The following is a 24430-nucleotide window of genomic DNA, read 5'->3' as shown; positions in this document are numbered from 1 at the left end:
TGAAACCAATGCCCTCCTATGCTCTTTACTCTCAACTTTCCCAGAAGAAGAAAGCCTAGTAACTCTCACTTCCATTAGCTTTCCTTGTTGACTGAATGCCTCTTGATGAGCAAATTATAAAATGGCAGTCTATATCCTGAGTTTGGCATGAAACTTTTGTTTGCCCAAGAGTGTTTTGTTTTGTTTGCGGGAATGAGTTAGTTGTCAATGTTCTGAAAATACAAACATTTTACATAAAAGTAGGGGTCAGCATCTGTCTTGAAATACCAGAAGCTCTTGTAACATTCGTAACCATGCGGACTTTCCCTTGACCACCCAAACTTGAAACTGGGGGGTGTCTGGCCTGTGCAGATGGAGTGTGCCCTTTATGGGAAACTCATCATTGCCCCTCCTCAGTTGCTTCACTCATCTATGTCTCCTGCTTGCCCTTGTGGACATTTTATTTTTATGTTTTTGTTGTTGAATACTTATTCATTTACTTGACTGTGTCAGGTCTTAACTGTGGCCCATGAGAGCTTCGTTGCAAATGTAGGATCTTCCTCTAGTTGCTGTGTATTGCCTTGGTTGCCCTGTGGCATGTAGGATCTTAGTTCCCTGGCCAGGGATTGAACCCACATGTCCTGCATTGGAACACAGGTTCCTAACCACTGGACCACCAAAGAAGTCCCTGGACATTTGTTTGGATTCTTGTATTTCATGACTGTTTTACCCTCAACGGAATTCCCAGGTGATACAGTGGTGAAGAATTCGCTTGCCAAGGCAAGAAACACAGGTTCAATCCCTGGGTTAGGAAAAATCCCCTGGAGTAGGAAATAGCAATCCACTTCACTATTCTTGCCTGGGAAATGCCATGGACAGAGGAGCCTGGCCGGCTACAGTCCATGGGGTTGCAAAGAGTCGGACATGACTGAGCACACGCTCATGCGTGCCTACCCTCAATAGCACTTAATGTTTTACAAACTTAAGTTTTATACCTAAACATTCAAATTATGAAGGGGAATATTTGGTTTCCTCTTAAAAGAGTATTAGACCTTGGGAAGCAGGTATGTAAGAGACTCAAGTCATATGGTCTGTAGACCATGAAAGTAAAGTTGTCATTCCTATTAAAGATAGCACGCTGGGTGTGGGTGGAGGAAAGAAATAGATGAAGGAGATTAAAAGGTACAAACTTCCCCTAGCAAAATAAACAAGTTTTGGGTATGAAGTGTATCATATGGGGACTGTAGTATGTAATATCTTTGTGTGACATGTCACACATGTCAACTAGACATATTGTGTATAAATATTGAATCACTATATTGTGTAATGGGCTTCCCTTGTGGCTCTGCTGGTAAAGAATCCACCTACAATGCGGGAGACCTGGGTTCTTTCCCTGGGTTGGGAAGATCCCCTGGAGAAGGGAAAGGCTACCCACTCTAGTATTTTGGCCTGAAGAATTCCATGGACCGTAGAGTCCATGGGGTTGCAAAGAGCTGGACACAACTGAGTGACTTTCGCTTTCGCTTTCATATTGTGTAACCGGAGCTAACACAGTCTAGAAGGTCAATTATACTTCAAAAACAAACAAAGCCATAGAAACAGAGATCAGATTTGTTGTTATCAGAAATGAAGGCGTCAGAGGAAGGGGAACTGGATGAAGACAGTCAAAAGGTACAAACTCCTTGTTATAGATAAATAGAAACTAGGGATATAATGTACAACATGACAAATTAACACTGCTGAATGTTACATGAAAGGTGTTGCTGCTGCTGCTACTACTGCTGCTAAGTCACTTCAGTCGTGTCCAACTCTGTGCAACCCCATAAGAGCAACCCACCAGGCTCCCCCATCCCTGGGATTCTCTAGGCAAGAATACTGGAGTGGGTTGCCATTTCCTTCTCCAATGCATGAAAGTGAAAAGTGAAAGTGAAGTCACTTAGTCGTGTCTGACTCTTCGCTACCCCATGGACTGCAGCCCACCAGACTCCTCCGTCCATGGGATTTTCCAGGCAAGAGTATTGGAGTGGGGTGCCATTGCCTTCTCCAATGAAAGTTGTTAACTCTTAGCAAATACTAATAGGTCTCATCACAGAAAAAGTATTTTTTTTCCTGTTTCTTTAATTTTGTATCTATATGAGATGATGGATTCTAACTAAACTTATTATGACAGTTCTTTAATGATTTGTGTAATTCAGATCATTATGCTGGACACCTTAAATGTATATAGTTGTCGTAGTTATGTGCTCAATCATGTCTGACTCTTTGTGACCTCATGGACTGTAGCCTGCCAGGCTCCTCTGTCCATGGGATGTTCCAGGCAAGAATACTGGAGTGGGTTGCCCTGTCCTTTTCCAGGGGATCATCCCAACCCAGGGATTGAACCCACGTCTCTTGCATCTCTTACATTGGCAGGTGGGTTCTTTACTATTGCATCACCTGCTGCTGCTGCTGCTGCTGCTGCTGCTAAGTCGCTTTAGTCATGTCCAACTCTGTGCGACCCCATAGACGGCACCACCTGGGACACCCTTAAATGTATATAGTGCTGTATGTCAATTATATCTGAATAAAACTCATTAAAAAATGAAAAAAATTCAAATGAAGGGGGAAGAATGATACTTCATTGTTTTCCCTAGACTACTCTTCCCTGTCTCTCCTCCTCCTCTATTCTTCTGGGTCAGCACTGGTACTTACTGGGATATCTGGAGCTGGATGAAGATGTTTCCTTTGCTACAGGGTCTTACTGAAACCTGGACTGTCTTGCCCTTTAACACATTACCTGGTGAATCTTTTCCAATCAACTTTCCCCCAAACCTTCTGCTTTTAACTACAGGGTTAATACTAGGTTTCTTTCTTAAACTCCTTTAACATGACTTCTCATCATTTACTTGAACACTGACTTGTAGGAGGACTATTTTATGTTTTTCAGCAGATTTGATGCTATTTTCTTTAGTATTTTGTCATATTTCTATATTATATGTCATATTTTTACCTTCCAACTTGAAGGTTTGAAGCTAACACCTAGATCTTTTGATTTTTTTTTCTGTCTTGCTTATGAAATAGTTGATGAATAAGTGTGTCATTGAAACGCATTCTCTTCACTAATAGAGGTATTACTGCAAGCCTGTGTTAATGTCCCACTGGAAATAAGCCTGCAAGAATGCTCATATTTTCAACAGGTTTTATTTGCTGAATTTCTCCCTGGTGGATTCTTTCAGAGTAAAGTAAGAAAAATGCATTTTTATGCCTGGCATTTGGATTTTATTTTAAAATTGCCCATTGTTTTTACACACAGTTGTATATACTGCTGCCTAAGGGTGCTTTGTAAAATTGCTTGTTCTTGAAACCTGTTGATCATAAAGTTAGCACTTGGGGCTTTTCTGTTCTGTCCCAAGTTGGATTTGCTGGGGAGCAATGAATTCAGACTGAGCCGAGAGCATTCCTTCAGTCTACCCAGGATAGGATCATGTACAAAGATGCTTTTGTTTCTATCCATTGGGATGTATGGTAACGGGATTTTACTAACCTAATATTTGTCTGGGGCATTGATGGTATAAAAATAATGTCCTGAGAGGGAGAATACTTCTTTCTCATATGAGCTTAGAAACAAAGACTTAGTTTGCAAGCATGTAAGAATATGGTGTGTTCAGAGTCAGGCTTGGCCTTTTGTGCCCAGTGATGGTACAGATCCCAGGGTATATGCGGGAATGTGAACCTGAAGGTCAAGGGAAACCAAGTGGGAGACCAGGGAGAACACATGTGATGGGGACAGAAGTTTTTTCTTTTTCTAAGACCCCAAGCTTGCCAACTTATTTCTCTTTTTAAAATATTAATTATTTATTTACTTTTGGCTGCATCAGGCCTTAGTTGCAGCAGGCAGGATCTTAGGTGTGGCTGTGGGCTTCTCTCCAGTTGCAGAGCAAGGGCTTAGTTGCCCTGTGGCATGTGGGATACTAGTTCCCTGACCAAGGATCAAACCCGAGTCCCCTGCACTGGAAGGTAAATTCTTAACCACTGGACTGCCAGAGAAGTCCCAGAAGTTTGTTCTTTTTCTTTTTTAGCAACAACCTTGAAGGAAATTTGGGGGATATTCCTTTAATTACTCTACTTTTTCTCTCATTTTACCCACTACTTAAATATGTAGACACTCTTCAGAGTTTTATGCACAATTACAGTGTCAGTGGAGTTGATTCAGTGGAAAAATAAGTTGATTCAGCCAGGGCATTGAATCCCATGGATTCTCAGGGGCCCATTTTAGTACAATTTTCCCTAGTATTGATTATAGTCATTAACTAGACAATTACATTTAGAGAGCATTGTGACACCAATAAGATTACACCTGAGTAAAATTTAGTTCTTTGGCTTCATTTTCTTAAACTGATAGAATATCAAATCTCAATATGATATCTAAGGCTCCCTATATGATTTGATCCTAGTTGATTTCTCCAGATTCATCTCTCACTTAAGGTTCTTATATGCTATGTGCCACTGAACTGCTTTTTTTTTTTTGTCCTTTCCCTTCATTAGTGAGTGTGAAATAAAATTAAAAAAATTAATAAAAATATAAATCTCTCTTTTAAAAAAATAAAACAATAACAACAACAAAAAACCCAGAAAACTTTGCCTCTAGTTTCCGGCACAGAGCTCCTAAAACACTTGTAATTTCCTAAGTGAGAAGAGCACTAGAAGCATCTTTTGTCTTTATATTGGATCTTTGACTCCAGTTCCTAATACAAAACTCCTAAATCCCTTGGAATTTCCTGGATGATAGAAATATCTTTTGTTTTAATAAGATGACTCTTGGTGGACTCCTGCATGGGGGCTGGCTATGAGAAAGATCAAGCTGTGATTAAAAGATTGGAACTTTCAGCCCCACCACCATTCCTTAAGGAAGCAGATAGGGGCTAGATATTAAGTTAATGTTCCATCATACCTTCATGATGAAGCCTCCATAAAAATCCCAGTGCTACAGGATTTGAAGAGCTTTGGGGTTTGTGAACACATCTACATGTTAAGACAGTGGCATATCCCACATCCACAGGAACAGAAGCTCCTGCACTGGGGACCCTTCTGAACCTCGCCATTTATGTTTCTTCCTCTAGCTCTTCATTCTTATCCTTTGTTGTATCCCTTGCAATAAACCAGTGTATGCTAAGTGACTTCCATAAGTTTTTCTAACGAATTATGGAACCCAAAGTGGGGTGGTGGGAACCCCGACCCATGTAGACAGTGGGTAAGAAGTTCCGGTGACAATCAGAGATTTGCAATTGCTGTCTGAAGTGGGTCAGTCTTGTGAGTCCTTAATTTGCGGGATCTGATGCTCACTTCAGGTATACCATGTTGTTGCAGGAAGGGAGACCCCTTCCAGGGCCCGAGAGTGGGCTCTTGTCTAACACTTGGAAATAAATTGTCTGAGGAGACACATGAGCTGACAAAGCAAGAGGCTTTCTTGGGAAAGGGCACCTGGGCGGAGAGCAGTAGGGTAAAGGAACCCAGAACTGCTCAGTCACGTGGCTCATAGTCTTGAGTTTTATGGTGATGGGATTGGTTTTCGGGTTGTCTTTGGCCAGTCATTCTGACTCAAGGTCCTTCCTAGTGGCACACTCATTGCTCAGCCAAAATGGATGCCAGCAAGAAGGATTCTGGGAGGTGGTCGGACATGTGGTGTCTTTAGACCTTTCCCAAACTCTTCTGGTTGGTGGGAGCTTATTAGCTCCGTGTTCCTTACTAGGACCTCCTGTCATAAAATAACTCACACAAATGGTTGTGATAGTGCCTGGTCAGGGTGGGCAGTTTCAGTCAGTGTGCTTCCCTTAAGAATGTCAGATTTCAATTATGAAGACCCAGCTCTCTGGTATTGCAGAGAGTTGCTTGACGTGTGGAAAACCCAAACATCTTATGTCAGGAGTATTATGAGAACAAAGGAAAATACAGGAGTATTTTTCCTAGACCATGGAAGAAGTATCCCTCTGTGCATTTTCATTTGCTGTATGTCACCCACCTTTGAAGACCTAGGTCAGATGTCACCAATTCCATGAAGATTCCCAGAGCACCTTATAGAAGAAATCTGTTCTTCTTTTATTTTCCCCACTGTATTTTAATATCTCTATTTTATTGTACTCCATTTGCCTTTAAAAAAACACACATTTATTTATTTGGCTATGTTGAGTCTTAGTTGCAGTACCTGGGCTCTCTAGTTGTGGTTCACGGGCTCAGTAGTTGCTGCACGTAGACTTAATTCCTCCCCAGCATGTGAGATTTCAGTTCCTTGACCGGGATTGAATCCACGTTCCTTGCCCTGGAAGGTGGATTCTTAACCACTGGACAATTAGGGAAGCCCCTGCCTTATGTTTGCAGTTGCTTGTATCTCTATCTTAATTCTCACAAAAAAGAGATACCTATAAGTGTGTGTGTGTATACATATATATATATGATGTCTCACATAATATATATTATATATAATATCACAAAAAGTTATATATATGTATATAAAATGTCACAAAAGATTATATGTAGAGGCAGAATTGCCATGTTGCTTATCTTTTTATTTCCTGTAGTACTCAACACAGTATCCTAAGCCCAATAGATGCACAATTGGGACAATAGATGTTTATATTAAAAGATTTGTAGATCTTTGGAATAGCTACTCGCCAAAAGATTTAATTTGATACCCAAAATATGAAGTAGAAGGAAAGTATATTATTTGGGCAAAAAAATAGACTTGGATGTTTGGGAACATGGTAGTTTAGAGTATCATGAGGTAAGTATAAATTTGAAAGCGGTTAAAACAATATTAATGTGAGATTCAGGGAATAAGGGAGAACTGGGGCTGAAAATATTCATACCTAACAAGTTCTGATTGGCCCACCAATTCTCAACTTGTATGTGGTTCAGTTCAGGGAAATCTGCCAATTTGAGCAATGTGACTTAAGCTCCACGATTCAACTATTATCTCAAGCATAATGGGTATTTGTGCACAATGAAAGAAAAATTCTCTCACAACGTCATATATACCCACTGTGGGAGGGAAAAATGCATAAATGCAGGCATGCTAAGTCACTTCAGTTGTGTCTGACTCTTTGCAACCCTGAGAACTGTAGCCCACCAGGCTCCTCTGTCCATGGGATTTTCCAGGCCCCTGGACCACCAAGAAAGCCTCTGACTTGCTTTTAAACTAAAAAAAAAAAAACCACTATTTTGTCTATGGGATAAAATATAAACTCCTTAAAGTGCCCTTGACGAATCATCCCCTTCTCCTCTTCAGCCTCAGTTCCCATCAGTGGTGCTGTCCTCCCATGGGTGCTGTCCTCCAGCCACTAATTATCATCAGTCCCACAAACAAATTATTTCCTCTCATCCTGCTATGCCCTTTCTCATGCTGCTCCTCCTTCTTCAAATATGGACACCTTCAGTCTCCCTTCTCTACCGGTTAAAATTCTATTGCCCTTCAAGGCAAAACTAAAGGTTACCCCATCAGTGCTTGCCTAGCATGATGGAGCTGTTCACCTGCAGTGCTTCCGCAATACTTTATACGCCTGTGTCAGACCACGAGTCACATTGTTCTGTCATTATTACTCCTCTGACAGCTTCCGCCACTGCTGTGGGACCTTTTTATAGGACATACAGTCAAGGATTCCATGACTTATGTTGGTCTCCCCTGCTGAGCACAGGATGGACTTGCTGCATAGTAGGCATTTTCTACCCAGGGTGTTTGCTGTACAGTAATAACAACTGTGAAATTATTCTTTCTGCTGCAGTGTTTAAAACTTGTTGTTCCTGTTAAGGATGCAAGTGATTGAGGCTGCTGCTGCTGCTGCTGCTGCTGCTGCTAAGTCACTTCAGTCGTGTCCGACTCTGTGCAACCCTATAGATGGCAGCCCACCAGGCTTCCCGGTCCCTGGGATTCTCCAGGCAAGAACACTGGAGTGGGTTGCCATTTCCTTCTCCAATGCATGAAAGTGAAAAGTGAAAGTGAAGACGCTCAGTCGTGTCCAACTCTTAGTGACCCCATGGACCGCAGCCTACCAGGCTCCTCTGTCCATGGGATTGTCCAGGCAAGAGTACTGGAGTGGGTTGACATTGCCTTCTCTGAGATATTGAGGCATCATTTTTGAAATATTACCTTGCTGAAATATGTATAAAACCAGAATTGCTGCCAATGGCAACTCTAGCCAAAAAGGAAATCCATTGTTACTAAGCTTCACTAAATACCTTACCTGCAACAATCACTAGAACTTCTGCTTGGAAGAAGGGCCTCCTTTTTATTTTTTATGAGTAAAAATTACACTTAAAAAATATTTTTATTGGAGTATAGTTGCTTTACAAAGTTGTGTTAGTTTCTACTGTACAGTAAAGTGAATCAGCTATATGCATACATATATCCCCTCTATTTTGGATTTCCTTCCCATTTAGGTCACTTCAGAGGTTGAAGTAGAGTTCCTTGAGCTATACCATAGGTTCTCAGTAGTTATCTATTTTATACATACTATCAATAATGTATATATGTCAATTTTAATCTCCCAATTCATCCCACCCTCCCCTCCTTCCTCCTTTGTATCATATATTTGTTCCCTGTGTCTATGTCTCTATTTCTGTTTGCAAATAGGATCATCTTTACCATATTTCAAAAATACGGACCACTTCACAAATTTGCATATCATCCTTGCACAAGGGTCATGCTAATCTTCTCTATATCATTCCAATTTTAGTAGATGTGCTACCAAAGCAAGCACAGAGTTGCACTTTATGGGGCTTGCCTGGTGGCTCAGTGGTAAAGAATCCACCTGCCAATGCAGGAAACATGGGTTTGATCCCTTGTCTGGGAAGATCCCACATGCCACAGAGCAACTAAGCCATTTCACCCCAACTACTGGGCCTGCGCTCTAGAGCCTGGGAGCCTCAACTACTGAAGCCCATGCTCCTAGGGCCCGTGCTATACAACAAGAGAAGCCACTGCAGTGAGAAGCCTGTGCCCCACAGCTAGAGAGTAGTCCTCGCTTGCTGCAACTAGAGAAAAGCCTGTGCAGCGACAGAGACCCTGCATAGCCCAAAGTAAATGAATAGCTTTTTTTTTTTTAAGTTACGCTTTCTGATTAGAAAAGAAAGCACAGCAATTTGTGTTATCTGAGTAGCATCTTTCTGCTTCCTGCCCATTTTTTTCCGTCTCCCATATAAGACTAGACAAAAGAGAGACTCTGGGGTCCTGATCTGTGGGAAATGATTCAGCAGCAGATCTTGAATGAGAAAAAGCACAAATATTGTTCTTTGACCTTAAATACTGATGAACAGCAATTACAAGACCCTTCAAGAATATCAGCACTAAGCTGTTCTGGAGTCTAACTCCAGAAACTTTCCTCTCTACTATGTGTTTCTCAAGTGATTGTCTTACTATTATTACCCAAGGAGGGGAGAGAAAAATTGCCTTTAAAAAATTGATATTAAAAAAAGGTTTATTTTTTAATTTTATTTTTTATGTAAAATTGCAATTTAGAGTCTTCAAATAAATGTTTCTTTGTATAGCTGCTGAAAACTCAAAACCAAGCATCAAGCTGAAACCACATGTGATTCACTTTATTTCTGTTAGTGACAGCTTCCTGTGGTGGTTAAGAAGTGGGGTAGGTTTATATTTTAACTCCCTGGGAAAGTTGTATGAACTCTCTGCGCCTCAGTTTCCTCATCTGCAAAGCAGGCATGATAACGACACCTACTTCACAGGGAGTTGTGCATTCAATGAGCTGTAATTTCCAAATCGTTAAGAAGGGTGCCTGAAACACAGGAAGTGTTGTGTGAGTGTTCGAAAAATCTATAAATGTTCCCACAGGAGTGGATGGTGTATGTGAACCCCCTCTATCATATACTCTTTGGTAGTGTTGACAAAAATTAATCAGTTGATCTAAGAAAGAAGTAGAAAATTTTATTGGAGTCAAATTGAGGATTATAACCAAGGAATAGCATCTCAGAAAGCTCTGAAAACTGTTCTGCACAGTTCTTTAACTTTTTTGAGACAGAGGGCTGTACATTAAATGACAGCTTGCACAATCTAGATACAAGATCAAAAAGGAATGTTATCTTTTAAGAAGTTGTCTTGTTGATGCTAGGAGAAAAATGCCAGAAGAATGCTTTGTATGGTTGAACCAGTATTTCTGCTGATGGGGGTTGTTTGGCAGATATATAATGCTGACACACAAGGCACTGTAGAGAGGAGAGAGGAAGCCAAAAGGCAGAGAAAAAAATTTAATGCTTATTTTTTTGTCTTGCCATGAAATACAAATTGTATTTCGCAGTTGAAAAGAGAACAGTGAGAACGGTCGCCTTTTTTAACTTTTTGAAGCACTGTCAAGTATATTTTCTAGATTGATCTTTACTACAATACTGGGAGAAAGGGAACAATAGATAAAAACATTAACATCTGAGTGACTTGACCACAGATGATTAACAGCATGGAGAGGGGCAACTGAAGTCTTTTGACTTTCCGAGGGCATCTGCATTCTTAAAAAATTGGACTGCATGATTAGAAATCAATATGTGTTTGAGTCAAAAATATTTTATTGATAAACTGACAAGCTTTAGCCTGTTTGTTTTTAAAATGCCTACAAAGGTATTTTAAAAAAATTATTGTGTCCAACTTTATCTACAAAATACAAAGTCTGAGTTGTCATTATTGATTAATTTTGACCTAGTCAGTAAGAATGTTAATGTTTATAGAGAACAGACGGGTGGTTGCCAAGATGGAAGCAGGGTGGGAGAGAGAGGGATTGGGAGTTTAATATATATATATACTGAATCACTTTGCTGTACAAAAGAAATTAACATCACATTGTAAACCAACTATATTTCAATCAAAAAGAATATTAATGTTTAATATAGTGAAATAGCCTGTGCCATGACTAGAGCTTTTCAGTAATTGCCAGGTTCTTCTGGTAAATATTGGGAGTCTACCTGCAATGTGGGAGACTCGAGTTCGATCCCTGGGTTGGGAAGATCCCCTGGAGAAAGAAATGGCAACCCACTCCTGGAAAATTCCATGGACTGAGGAGCCTGGTAGGCTACAGTCCATGGGGTTGCAAAGAGTCAGACGTGACTGAGCGACTTCACTTCTACTGATAATTCTGGATCTTTTAGGCCATCTGTCTCCCACCACCCTATCCGAGGTGTATATTAGAATTAAAGTAAGATTTTGGCCAAATTCTATGAAGCTAGCTATTACTTATTAGCAAACGGATGTCATAGAACCTATTCTTGAATCTTAAACAGCCTACTCCCAGTCATCAGACACTTGATTAATGAGATACTAGGTTTTATCCCCAGGCTCTGCCATGGATGGGAAAGGGTATGTGTTAGTTGCTCGGTTGTGTCTGACTCTTTGCGACCCCACGGGGTGGAGCCTGCCAGGCTCCTCCATCCATGTGATTTTCTAGGTAAGAATACTGGAGTGGGTTGCCATTTCCTTCTCCAGGGAATCTTCCCGACTCAAGGATCAAACCCTGGTCTCCAGCTTTGCAAGCAGACTCTTTTATCATCTGAGCCACCAGGGAAGTCCAAAATGTCTATGGGATGACTTCCCTGGTGGTCCACTTGCTAAGAATCTGCCTGCCGATGCACGGGAAGTGGATTCAATCCCTGGTCTGGGAAATTCATGCCGAGGGGCAACTAAGCCATTGGGGAGGAGATAGTATCAAAGGCTTTTGAAACTAAGGCATTTGCTATTTGTAAAAAATTTGCATGCATGAAGAACAAGGGAGCATCTATCAGTCAGAAGTCAGATACTTCAATTCTTAGGAAATAAAAGTGACTCAAGTATATATTTTGAAAATGAGAATATTAACAGTAAATTAGATCAAATGTGAATTTTTTAAAAATAAAATATACATTTGAAACAAGGATGTTGTGCTTAGTCACTCAATTATATCCAAGTCTTTATAACCCCATGAACTGTATCCCATCAAGCTCCTATGTCCATGGGGATTCTCCAGGCAAGAATACTGAGGGGGTTGCCTTTCTCAGGGGATCTTCCCAACCCAGGGGATCTCCCTCCTCCAGGGGATCTTCCCAACCCAGGGATGGAAGCCAGGTCTTCCACATTGCAGGCGGATTCTTACCGTCTGAGGCACCAGGGAAGCCCTGAAACATGAAGTAAATACAGATCTGAAGAGAAATTCAGATATCCACTGAAAAGAATGAGTCAAGTTATTACTTTGGAAGAGCAAAGAGCATTGTGATATTGAAGGGTTCATGAAATTGCTTCCAGAGAGAAAAAATTAGGGATTTTAAAAGTGAATTGGAATTTAAAACTTTATAACATTTGTTATAAATTTCTGTTGATTATAGAGGTTCTGATTTTTGTCATCATCTTCTCTCTTCTCTGGATATAAAAATCCACATATTTATACCTACATTTTATTGCTATTTGTTTTATTTCTTATTTTATTTCTTTGACTGTGCCAGGCCTTAGTTGTGGCCTGTTGGATCTTCGATACTCGTCGAGGTATGCAGGATCTTTAGTTGCAGCATGTGGGATATAGTTCCTTGACCAGGGATACAACCTGGGCCCCCTACACTGAGAGTGTAGGGTCTTAGCCACTGGATCACCAGGGAAGTCCCTGTAACTGCTTTTTTTTTTTTTTAAATTTTTAATTAACTCTGTTAACTCTGCCTTTTTAAGCGCTGTTATTATTCACTGTAAGAGATACTTGGGAAAGGTGAACCTGTGAGAAATTTGTTAGACGGAAAATGCCTTATACAGAGCAGCAAAAGTGAGATAAAGAAGGAATGAATGACTTTTCCAATGTATAGTACAGTCCTGAGGTTACTTGTCCTGTGTCTCCATGCAGGTCTTTCAGGCTTCCTTGTACCATGGTATTGCTCAAGGAGCTCCAGAGAAAGAGTCAGTATAATGAGATTTATTTTAAGGACTTGGCTCAAACAATTATGGAGGCTGGCAAGTTCCACAGTCTACCATGAATAAGTGGGGGACCCAGGAAAATCAATGGTGTGGTTCCAGTTTGACTCCAAAGGTCTGACAACCAGGATCAATAGTGTAACTTCTAGTCCAAGTCAAGACTTGAAAACCAGAGGGCCCAATGGTGTAAATCCCAGTGTGAAGGCAGAAGACCAATGTCTGTTCAAGCAATTAGACAGAAAGAGAAAATTCCCCCTTCCTCAACTTTCTGTTCTATTCAGGTCCTCCACCAGTCGGATGATGCCCACCAGCACTGAGGAGGAGCATCTGCTTAATTCAGTTCACCATTTCACATGTTAATCTCTTCTAGCAATACCTCCCCCTCTCCCCGCATATCCAGAAGTAATGTTTAAACCAGATACCTGGGTACCCTGGAGACCAATCCCAGGTGGTCTTTTCAGGAATACTCTGAGTCCCACTTTTATTTGTTTATTTATTTATTTGGCTGCACCAGGTCTTAGTTGCAGCACGTGGGATCTAGTTCCCTAACCAGGGATCTAACTCAGGCCCCCTGCATTGGGAGCACAGAGTCTTAGCCACTGGACCACCAATGAAATTCTCCCACTTATGACTTTTGTGTCAATTATCCTCAGTCTTCAAGAGGGTGGTGATCCTTTAGCCAGTTCCCCTGAATTCCATTTCTTTCTATTGTCTGATTCTTCTGTTTAATCATAGAACTCTGCAGTTCCCACCCAAGTCAATCTCCTCACTTGGGGATCCTGAGAAATTTAGTCTTGGGACCTTGTGTTCTTTTATATTCTTCAGATCATATATGTCTTAAAAATATTTAAGATGGTTTTAGTTGGGTGTGTACCTTTTCTGTGGCTTTCTCTGTACCCAGGTTATACCTTATTAAGTCTTTCTATTGATATTTTCCATGAATTAGAAAATGCCTTTTAACTGATGTTTTTACATTTATTTGCTTCTGTATTCTTCATTGACAGACGATTCAGTAAGACCATCTTGACTGAGTACAAAGCAATAGAAATATTTTTTCAGTCCTTTTTTCTCAGGTTATTCTACATTAGCCTCCTCTACCCCCATGTATTATTATGGATTTATGGCTCTACGGATTTTAAGTATGAGTCAGTTTCAGCCAGTTTTCTCCTTTTGATGCTCAGATAATCACAGCTTTGGGCAATGAGAGCCCCATTATAATTGGTGTAATTTTGGTACAATCTCATAAGCTTCCTTACTTTTTGTCCAATAAGATGCCTTTCACTTGCATTGTGATTTCTGAGAAACCTGGGAAAAGCAGCATTGGTGGTCATAGAACCTGGTGCTAGTATACATTTCAGAAGTGACATTGCAGAATTAGGACAGGTTTAAGGGAGGAGGTTGTTTTTTAAATTTTGTAAAGAAATGAGGCAGTCTTGCCTAATGGGCATATTTCCCATGAGAAATTTCCACTCCCATTCTATCAACAGATAGAATTTAATTCTTGATTTAAAAATATTTCCTTCTTTCTTTTATACTACTATACAATATATTGTATACTATACATGTCTTGTAGGAATCTATCAATAGATTTCTAAGACACTCAAATAGTTACTTACTGTATTAACAATACCATAGCTTCAAGATAAATATACAACATTAATTAATACACATAGTAAAGTTACTAAAATACAAACATTTCTGTGTATTTCCTTTTGTTTTTAAACTGCATTACTCTAAGGATTTGCAGTTAAATTGCCCTGTTCTAGAAATTATACAGCTTTTGTGTAGCTGTATAATTATAATGTGATGGATAATTTAGTTCAACTGTTTCCATTAGCTTTCATTTTGAGGGCCTTGGCATATTATTAGCTGATTATCTAATTCTTAAAACAGGAGGCTTTTAGCTGCTAGTCTTTCCTTGGAGGCTATTGTCAATTAGGAGAGAGAAAAGTCTGCTCCACTTGAGACAAAATAAAATGCAAATAGCTCAGTTTTCAAAATTCTGTACATTGTCTCTAACATCATCATCCCTAATAAAAACATAAAAGTAAAGCATGTTTAAAATATTGTCCTGAGAGCTCAGTTGATAAAGAATCTGCCAGCAGTACAGGAGACCCTGGGTTGATTCCTGGGTCAGGCAGATTCACTGGAGAAGGGATAGGCTATCCACTCTAGTATTCTTGGCCTTCCCTTGTAGCTCAGCTGGTAAAGAATCTGCCTGCAATGAGGAATACCAGGGTTCAATCCCTAGGCTAGGAAGATCCCCTGAAGATGGGAAAGGCTACCCATTCCAATATTCTGGCTTAGAGAATTCCAAGGACTGTATAGTCCATGGGATCCCAAAGAGTCAGACACGACTGAGCAACTTTCATTTTGTTTCAATATTCTTAAATTTCTAGAATATCAACATCTATGCATTTTTTGTATAATATTTAGTTATATATATTTTGCATGCATGCTCTGCCCACCAGGCTCCTCTGTTCATGGGATTTTTTTCAGGCAAGAATACTGGAATGGATTGCCATTTCTTTCTCCAGGGGTCTTCCCAACCCAGGGATTGAACCAATCCAAATCACCTGCATCTCCACATTGGCAGTAAGATCTTTACCACTGAGCCACCTAGGAAGCTCTTATATATATATTTTTAAATCTGCTAAATCATCTAATTTTAAAACATTTAAATTTATTTTGCTTCCTTTTCTGAGCTACAAATTCTTTTTTTTTTTCTTTTAATTTTACAATGTAACATCCTAAGGAAACAACGTCTCATGACTTACATTGTTATACCAAGTTTCAGTTCAGTTCAGTTCAGTCACTCAGTCGTGTCTGACTCTTTGTGACCCCATGAATCTCAGCATGCCAGGCCTCCCTGCCCATCACCAACTCCCGGAGCTCACTCAGATTCACGTCCATCAAGGCAGTGATGCCATCCAGCCATCTCATCTTCTGTCGTCCCCTTCTCCTCCTGCCCCCAATCCATCCCAGCATCAAACTCTTTTCCAGTGAGTCAACTCTTCGCATGAGGTGGCCAAAGTACTGGAGTTTCAATATGATCCTAACTGAGAGATTTTGATCTGTATATTGTAAACTTGGTAAACTATCCAAATCTCTCAGTTAGGATCATATTGACCCAATACTGTCAAAGTCTTCCATGTTGTTCCAGGGATATCAAGGCAACACCTCATATATTACAACTCATGTAATTATCAAAGAGCAAAACATGGATATATGGACTTTTCAGGCTTTTTCTGGAATAAAATGTCAAAAATACTTACTTCATATACATTATTGATATCCTTAGTTTAATAATGATTCTAATAAACAATTCTAATACAATTCTAATAAAAAATTCTGTTTTTTAGAAGCCCTTGCCAAAGCACAGATCGATAATAGCTTAGGATTTATGAACTCAGACTTCAAGAATCCAATGAGGAATGTTATAAATCTATCAACAGTATATCCAAATAAAATGCAGCTGATTTAAAAAATAATTAGAAAATGTGGAAGATTTTATACTCAAAAAGATTCAAGTGGAAACTTTTCCATGGATTCATATAAATTTCACATTATCTCAGGGTCTTGTTAGAATTGTATTTGTAAAGTATGAGTGAGTGAAGTCGCTCAGTCGTGTCCGACTCTTTGCTACCCCATGGACTGTAGCCCGCCAGGCTTCTCCATCCATGGGATTCTACAGGCAAGAATACTGGAGTGGGTTGTCATTTCCTTCTCCAAGGGATCTTCCTGACCCAGGGATCGAACCCAGGTCTCCCGCATTGCAGGCAGACACTTTAATCTCTGAGCCACCAGGGAGGCACCTGTAAAGTATACCCAGGTTTAAAATTATAACACACTTCAATTACACTTCGTTTCAAATGAACGAAATGTCATATTTTACATAAAATGTTGGCTCTTCAGTTTTAGTGCAGAAATTCAAATTCTTCAATGGAAACAAATATGCTATGCTCAAGATTTCTCACTTCATATCTCATAGTAATTGTTCTTGTAGCTAGCGTACAATATAAAATTATATTCCTTGCAATTCATGTACACCAGTAGAAATTTCATTTTGATTATTCAATTGTTTTAATCAAATTATGGTTTGAGATTTAAAGATGTCAAAGATTAGTAGGTACATAGTTAAAAACATAATGCTTCTATAAATATAGAATGAGTCAAAGATATATTCAACTCCATTAAAGAGGAAACCAGCAAGGTGGCACCCTGGACCAAAGGAATATTCAAAAAAGAATGCTGAAATAAGAGCAGTAAGTTAGGTGCAAAACAGGACAATAAAGCTTCAATCTTTGGGTTGTATTTTCTATAGGGTAGACATTATTTACATCTCTATCAGATCAAAATCATTTGCAATTTATCTCTATTCTGCAAGTTGATTGCTAACTTTACATCATCTGAACTTTAATCAATGGTAGATAGTGAGTCAAACAAAAGAATATTCCCCTAGTTGACTGACTGTTATTAGATAATGTTCCAGTATGACAATGAAAAGGCATACACTCATCTTTTTGCCTTTTTTCCATATACTGTATATATATTTCCAACAGGGGTTTTGCAGCAACAGCACCAACAAAACCACCTCAAACTTGCAATGAATGTTTTGGAAATGAAAGTAAGATAAACTATGAAATTCAAGTAGAGGGAAGTAATCAGGTCCCCTCTTCCCCAATTTTCTAGAACTGAAGTCTTTACATTTCCAGATTCTAAGCCGACATCTTCCTCACCTCCTTCCTCTCTTTTTATTTACTTTCAAAGACTGGCCTCAGACTCAGTCCGAGTATCAATTATTGGTACTTGTTACTGGTCTTTATCAGACCAAAGATAGCTGGTTTTGTTTTGAATGTAAAGTCGCTCAGTCCTGTCTGACTCTTTGCAACCCCATGGACTGTAACCTACTAGGCTCCTCCATCCAGGCAAGATACTGATTTTCCAGGCAAGAATACTGGAGTGGGTTGCCATTTCCTTCTCCATAGACACTTCTAGTAAACAAATTAAAATTATTTAGTATATTTTTAAAATTTCATACACAGATTTTTCAGTGTCATCCTGTCTTTCTGGTTAAAAAATCAACTCTCATATTTGATGAAATAGTCTACTTTAGATTCAATATGTTTTATACTCTTTAACTGTATTCATTTAAAAATAGACATTTTATATGGTAAATGTGTTTGGAGTGCTCCTTTTCAAACAGACAGTTCTTAAGATTCTTAAAAAATTCAGAACACCATTTGTAATTCAGCAACTTTATATTTGTATCTATGCAAACAAGTTTTGTTTTTTTTTTGTTTAAGATAATATTTTTTAGGAAAATACTTCTCATCTATGGAAGAGAAATTACATTACAACCTAAAGCAGAGTTGCTTACAATTACACCTGATTGAATTTCAACATCTACTCACTGCTTCCTGGTAGACTAATAATTTTTCTATGCTACTATTCTTTGTAGTTTAGTCTTACTTAAGGAGAGGGGTTATTTTGATCTGCTAAGTCCGACTCTGTGTGACCTCATAGACAGCAGCCCAACAGGCTCCCCCGTCCCTGGGATTCTCCAGGCAAGAACACTGGAGTGGGTTGCCATTTCCTTCTCCAATGCATGAAAGTGAAAAGTGAAAGTGAAGTCACTCAGTCGTGTCCAACTCTTTGCGACCCCATGGACTACAGCCTACCAGGCTCCTCTATCCATGGGATTTTCCAGGCAAGAGTACTGGAGTGGGGTGCCATTGCCTTCTCCCTATTTTGATCTACTTTATACTATTTAAAAATGAAGGAATGGAGAGCAGAAAAATTAATTTCTAAAAAAAAAGACTTTTCCTGGGGATAATTTTCTGTTACATTTACTATAAATGGAATGACCACCCCTGGCCATTATTTCTAAGGTGTGACCTCCTCAGTGTTTAGGAACTTCAATAATACTGTTTTGAATATTTAATCTTATACTGAGGTAGTTGTTCAGAAACTTTCCTGCCATCCTGAGGAAGGAAATCTGGAAGCTGGTAAGGGCTTACTGTGTGGGTGGTTATAAGCCTAGAAACCAAGTATAAAGGTTATTGAGGTTACTGGACACTATTTATCAATGCCAGGAGTTTCACAGTGATAGTCTGGTGGTGAGACCTGGCCTGTACCCTCTAAGGTAGGAGGATTAGAACTTTTACTCCTGGGGCCTTTTAACAGATTCATTTATAAGGTTTGTCCCCACATTCTCTCTCTGTACTTAGTAAGGTTTTCAACTGCTCCTGAGCATCTGAGAGGGAGTCAATTAAAATATGGTTTGTGTGTGTGTGTGTGTGTGTGTGTGTGTGTGTGTGTGTGTGCACATGTGTGTGCTTCTTTTTCCCATAGATACCAGACTTCATCTGGCCAGACTGAAATTTTTCCATCAGGAAAACATTTTCTATTTTTTCCTGAGATGATTCAGGTCATGATGATCCTAAAAGTGATCAAGGGAATACCTTGGGTCATCGCTGGTAAACCAAATTATACAGAATGTAGTCCATTTGGTTGAAAATAACTGAGCAGGGCATGGCTTCACCTTCCTAATTTTGGACAGACGGTGTCTGTTAAAAGTGGATCTCGGCTTCCCTGGTGGCTCAGTGGTAAAGAATCCAGCTGCCAATGCAGGAGACACAGGTTCAATCCCTGGTTTGGGAAGATCCCACAGGCCACAGAGCAGCTAAGCCAGTGTGTCACAAGTACTGAGCCTGTGCTCTGGAGCCGGAGAGCTGCAGCTACTGAATCCTCGTGCCACAGCCGCTGAAGTCTGTTTACCCTGGAGTGCATGCTCTGCAGCAAGAGAAGACATTGCAATGAGAAGCCCACGCACCACCACTAGAGAGTAGACCTCGCCCTCTGCAACTAGGGAAAAGCCAGCTCAGCAATGAACACCCAGCACAGCCAAAAATAAAACAAATAAATGAAATTATCTTTTAAAAAGTGGATCTTGCTTAAGGATAAAAATAGGCTCCGTAGAAAAAAAAATCTTTTATGGAATCTTTGTAGACAATGTATTATGTGGTGGGGAGCTATGACAGAGAATGGAACAATCAAGTGTGGAATCAAGCTCAATGTACCTGAAACAGTGAAAGTCTTTGGAGAAGGAAATGGGAATCCACTCCAGTATTCTTGCCTGGAGAATTCCATGGACAGAGGGGCCTGGTGGGCTACAGTCCATGGAGTGCAAAGAGTCAGACATGACTGAGTGACTGACACTTTGGAAGTGAAACCTGCTCAGGGAGAGTTTTTGGAGATTTCCATAAGACTTTTTCCTGTAGCCCATCCACTCTTTTTTCAGGGACTGTTCTGTTCCCAAACTACACCAAAGTATGGTGAGAAAAATCCAGCATAACATTTATCACTTTGGAGGATGAAATGATGGGTCAGTCATTTCAGTCAGAGTCCAGAACTATCATACAACCGTTTTTAACACACCAACTTAAAAGCAATTATTTATTTTGCAAGCTTAGGAGAAAACAGTAAAGAAAAGATCAAATACACATTTGCAAAGAAATTCAAATAAGCATTTTAAAAAGAAAGGATAATAGAGTAAATAAACATTTGAAATAGAAGGGAGTCAACTGAGAGTCAATTCAGAACAAAGGAGTGTTTCCTGCCATGTAATGTATTCAAGGCAGTTATACCGTAAGGCCTTCCCAGGTGGCTTTCCCAGGTGGGTAAAGAATTCACCTTCACTGTAGAACACGCAGGAGACTGGGGTTCAATCCCTGGTTAGGGAAGATCCCCTGGAGGAGGGCATGACAACCCACTCCAGTATTCTTGCCTGGAGAATCCCATGGATAGAGGAACCTGGTGGGCTACAGTTCATAGGTTAGAAAAGAGTCGGACAAGACTGAAGCAACTGGGCACTCAAGTGCACCTTAAGGATATCTTTGCTATTGGAATTACTACGTTTCTTAGAATATAGGACATAATAAAGTTCCATGGGTTAGGAAGGCTTCTTTCATTATCATCACTGTTTGGCACTGAGACATTTGGTGACTTATGTAACCTCTCTGTGCCTCTTGTTTCTTCGTCTGTGCTACATGGCTCTGCATGTCTTAGAGGGTTCAGAGAGACTGCATGAGTTTCTACATGTATGAAGCTTAGAACAGTACACACAGTAAATGATCAGTAAATCTTAGTTCTTCCTACTTCCAAGCTTCACTCTGACATGGACACAAGCCGTGTTTTTCTGTTCTAGTGACCCCACATGAACTCTGGAGTGGTCAAGCCACAGAGTCACTGGGGAACTGGGGAGACCCCAGAACCCAATGGGGCAAGGGGCTTAGAGTGTGGGGCTTGCTGACTGTTGTGCTCTCTTCATTCGAGGGTAGTAGAATCTGTATAATCGTTTTAGTCCAGGTTACCACTGTTGAACACCATTTTTTTCACACCTGAAATTTATTTTCTAAACATCCTCTATGTTTATTAATAAACATCCTGGTGCATATTTCAATAATGGCATTTAAAGGACTTAATAGATACCCCTGTCATGTAGGTTTCTGACTGGAATCTTCTAGTTAATAACAAGCCATCTGGGGATATAGATTAATGTTCAGTTCAGTTCAGTTCAGTTGCTCAGTCGTGTCCGACTCTTTGCGACCCCATGAATCGCAGCATGCCAGGTCTCCCTGTCCATCACCAACTCCCGGAGTTCACTCAGACTTACGTCCATTGAGTCACTGATGCCATCCAGCCATCTCATCCTCTGTCATCCCCTTCTCCTCCTTCCCCCAATCCCTCCCAGCATCAGAGTCTTTTCCAGTGAGTAATTTACACATATATATCACACTATTTTGGAGAAGGCAATGGCAACCCACTCCAGTACTCTTGCCTGGCAAATCCCATGGATGGAGGAGCCTGGTAGACTGCAGTTCATGGGGTTGCTGGGAGTTGGACACGACTGAGCGACTTCACTCACTTTCATGCATTGGAGAAGGAAATGGCGATCCACTCCAGTGTTCTTGCCTGGAGAATCCCAGGGACCAGGGAGCCTGGTGGGCTGCCGTCTATGGGGTCGCACAGAGTCGGACACGACTGAAGCGACTTAGCTTAGCATCACACTATTTGGGCTTCTGCTGTGGGTCAATGGTAAAGAATTTGCCTTAAATGCAGGAGACACAGGAGATATGGGTTCTATCCCTAGAGGAGGGCATGGCAACCCACCTCAGTTTTCTTGCCTGGAGAATCCCATGGACAGAGGAGCATGACAGGCTGGGATACATAGGATCGCAAAGGGTTGGAAACGACTGAAGCGAGTGAGCACATATGCACACATCATACTATTTATACTTAAAAATCACCACACAGATAACATGACCTCTCAGTAAATATGGGAGAAAGTTTAAGACACAGATCAGTTTTGACCCCGAGATTCCCTGTTAGATTCCTCTGTCAGTCTAGACTATACTGAAATGTTTATAAAGCAGGGCCCACATATAATATTAATGCGTTTGAACTGTGGTGTTGGAGAAGACTCTTGAGAGTCCCTTGGACTGCAAGGAACTCCAACCAGTCCATTCTGAAGATCAACCCTGGGATTTCTTTGGAAGGAATGATGCTAAAGCTGAAGCTCCAGTACTTCGGACACCTCATACAAAGAGTTGACTTATTGGAAAAGACTCTGATGCTGGGAGGGATTGGGGGCAGGAGGAGAAGGGGATGACCAAGGATGAGATGGCTGGATGGCATCACCGACTCAATTGACATGGGTTTGGGTGGACTCCAGGAGCTGGTGATGGACAGGGAGGCCTGGAGTGCTGCGGTTCATGGGGTTGTGGAGTCGGACACGACTGAGCAACTGAACTGAACTCAACCGAACATACAATATTTTTACCATTTCTCTCCTTACCAATACAGCTGCATTGATTTAACTTAGACATCAAGTTGGTATCATAAAGTAAAATATTATTACAAAGGATAGTTTATGTGATAGGAAATAAATCATGCAAGCCGTATAAAGAATTTTAAGTCTCTTTATATCAAAGTTACAGTTTTTCATATTTGTGCAGAGAATTGTCTTAAAGGCAATGATTAGGGAAATATTGCAGAAAATTGTGGTGTGATGAATATAGAAATATTCTTTTTCTGAGAAAAGGGACTTGGAGACTTGAGATGGAAGCTTTGAAAATACAGAAGCATAAATTCACAGAATATATCTTCCTTGTTTAAAGTGAATATGCCTTCACTTTTTTTTTTTTTGCCTTCACCTTTGAAGGAGAAACATGGTGAAAGGTTTTGAAGAGGTGGAAGTGAAAAAATAATGATGCAAAAAATAGAGAATCATAAATCTTAAAAAAGTTGAATGTAATTTTTATTTTAAAACATTTTTATCTTTTTAGAAAAAAAATATGAAATAATACAAGGTTCTAATATGTCCTACATGCAAGTTTCCCCTATTATGAAAATCTTACACTACTGTGATACATTCATTGTGATTAATGAACAAATTTTGATAGATTACTATTAACGACAGTCCATTCTTCATTCAAATTGCCTCAGTTTTTCACCAGGATACCATATTTAGTTCTCATGTCTCTTTTAGACTCCTTGGGGATATGATAGCTTCTCATTCCTTCTTTTTGATGACCTTGACACTTTTAAATAGCACAGTTCTGGGATTTTGTAGAATGTCTCTCAATTTGAACTTTCTCTGAAGTTTTTCTCATGATTAGATTGGGGCCATGAGTTTTTAGGACAAAGACCACTGAGATAAAGCGACCTTTATCACATCTTATCTAGGGTGCTGCTGCTGCTAAGTTGCTTCAGTCGTGTCCAACTCTGTGCGACCCCATAGACGGCAGCCCATTAGGCTCCCCCATCCCTGGGATTCTCCAGGCAAGAACACTGGAGTGGGTTGCCATTTCCTTCTCCAATGCATGAAAGTGAAAAGTCAAAGTGAAGTCGCTCAGTCGTGTCCGACTCTGTGCGACCCCATGGACTGCAGCTCACCAGGCTCCTCCGTCCATGGATTTTCCAGGCAAGAGTACTGGAGTGGGGTGTCGTTAGGGTACATTGTGTCAAAATGAAGGGATGATCACTGATCGTGATACTGATCGTGATAACCTGGCCTAGGTAGTGTTTGTCAGGTGTCATCCCTGTAAAAGTGATTTTTTTCCCCCTTACCACACTGTACTTTGGGAAAAAGTCATTCTGCACAGACTACATTTAAGGAATACAGAGAAAACCTTAAATTTTAGAAGCTATGTAAAATGCAAAAGTCAGGAAAATGCATACACATAAAGACATGCCTGTACACATCATTCAGTAGCTTAAATTTTTTCACCTATGAATGAACTATGAAAATATTTTCATGCCAAAAAATGTTTCTCCAGCGTTGATGGCAACAGCTGCAGTTATTCCATGGTGCTAACAAACCATCATCCATTCAGCTGTCCATTGTTGCTTGTGTGAATGTAGACTCTGGGAACAGTAAAGCCCAAGGACACAGGTGTGCACTCCTCACAACCAACGGCTTAGTGCAGAGCAACTTGAGAGAAGGCTTGTTGTTGTCATTATTTTTCTGAGTCTTCACTGTGCTGTGACACA

The 24430-nt window shown here is 40.2% G+C and overlaps 1 non-coding gene across 1 annotated transcript; it reads right to left on the bottom strand.

Annotated features, from left to right (window-relative positions):
* Positions 1–8601: 8601 nt before the first annotated feature.
* On the bottom strand, positions 8602–8708 carry LOC138431387 (U6 spliceosomal RNA). The gene has a single exon (XR_011253667.1). It is a non-coding gene; the product is annotated as a U6 spliceosomal RNA (small nuclear RNA).
* Between the last annotated feature and the right edge of the window lie 15722 nt (positions 8709–24430).

The sequence above is a fragment of the Ovis canadensis genome, chromosome 1 (genome assembly GCF_042477335.2).
Source record: "Ovis canadensis isolate MfBH-ARS-UI-01 breed Bighorn chromosome 1, ARS-UI_OviCan_v2, whole genome shotgun sequence".
In the NCBI taxonomy this organism is placed as follows: domain Eukaryota; kingdom Metazoa; phylum Chordata; class Mammalia; order Artiodactyla; family Bovidae; genus Ovis; species Ovis canadensis.
The sequence above is the reverse complement of the archived record's forward strand: the minus strand, read 5'-3'. Positions and strand labels throughout refer to the sequence as shown.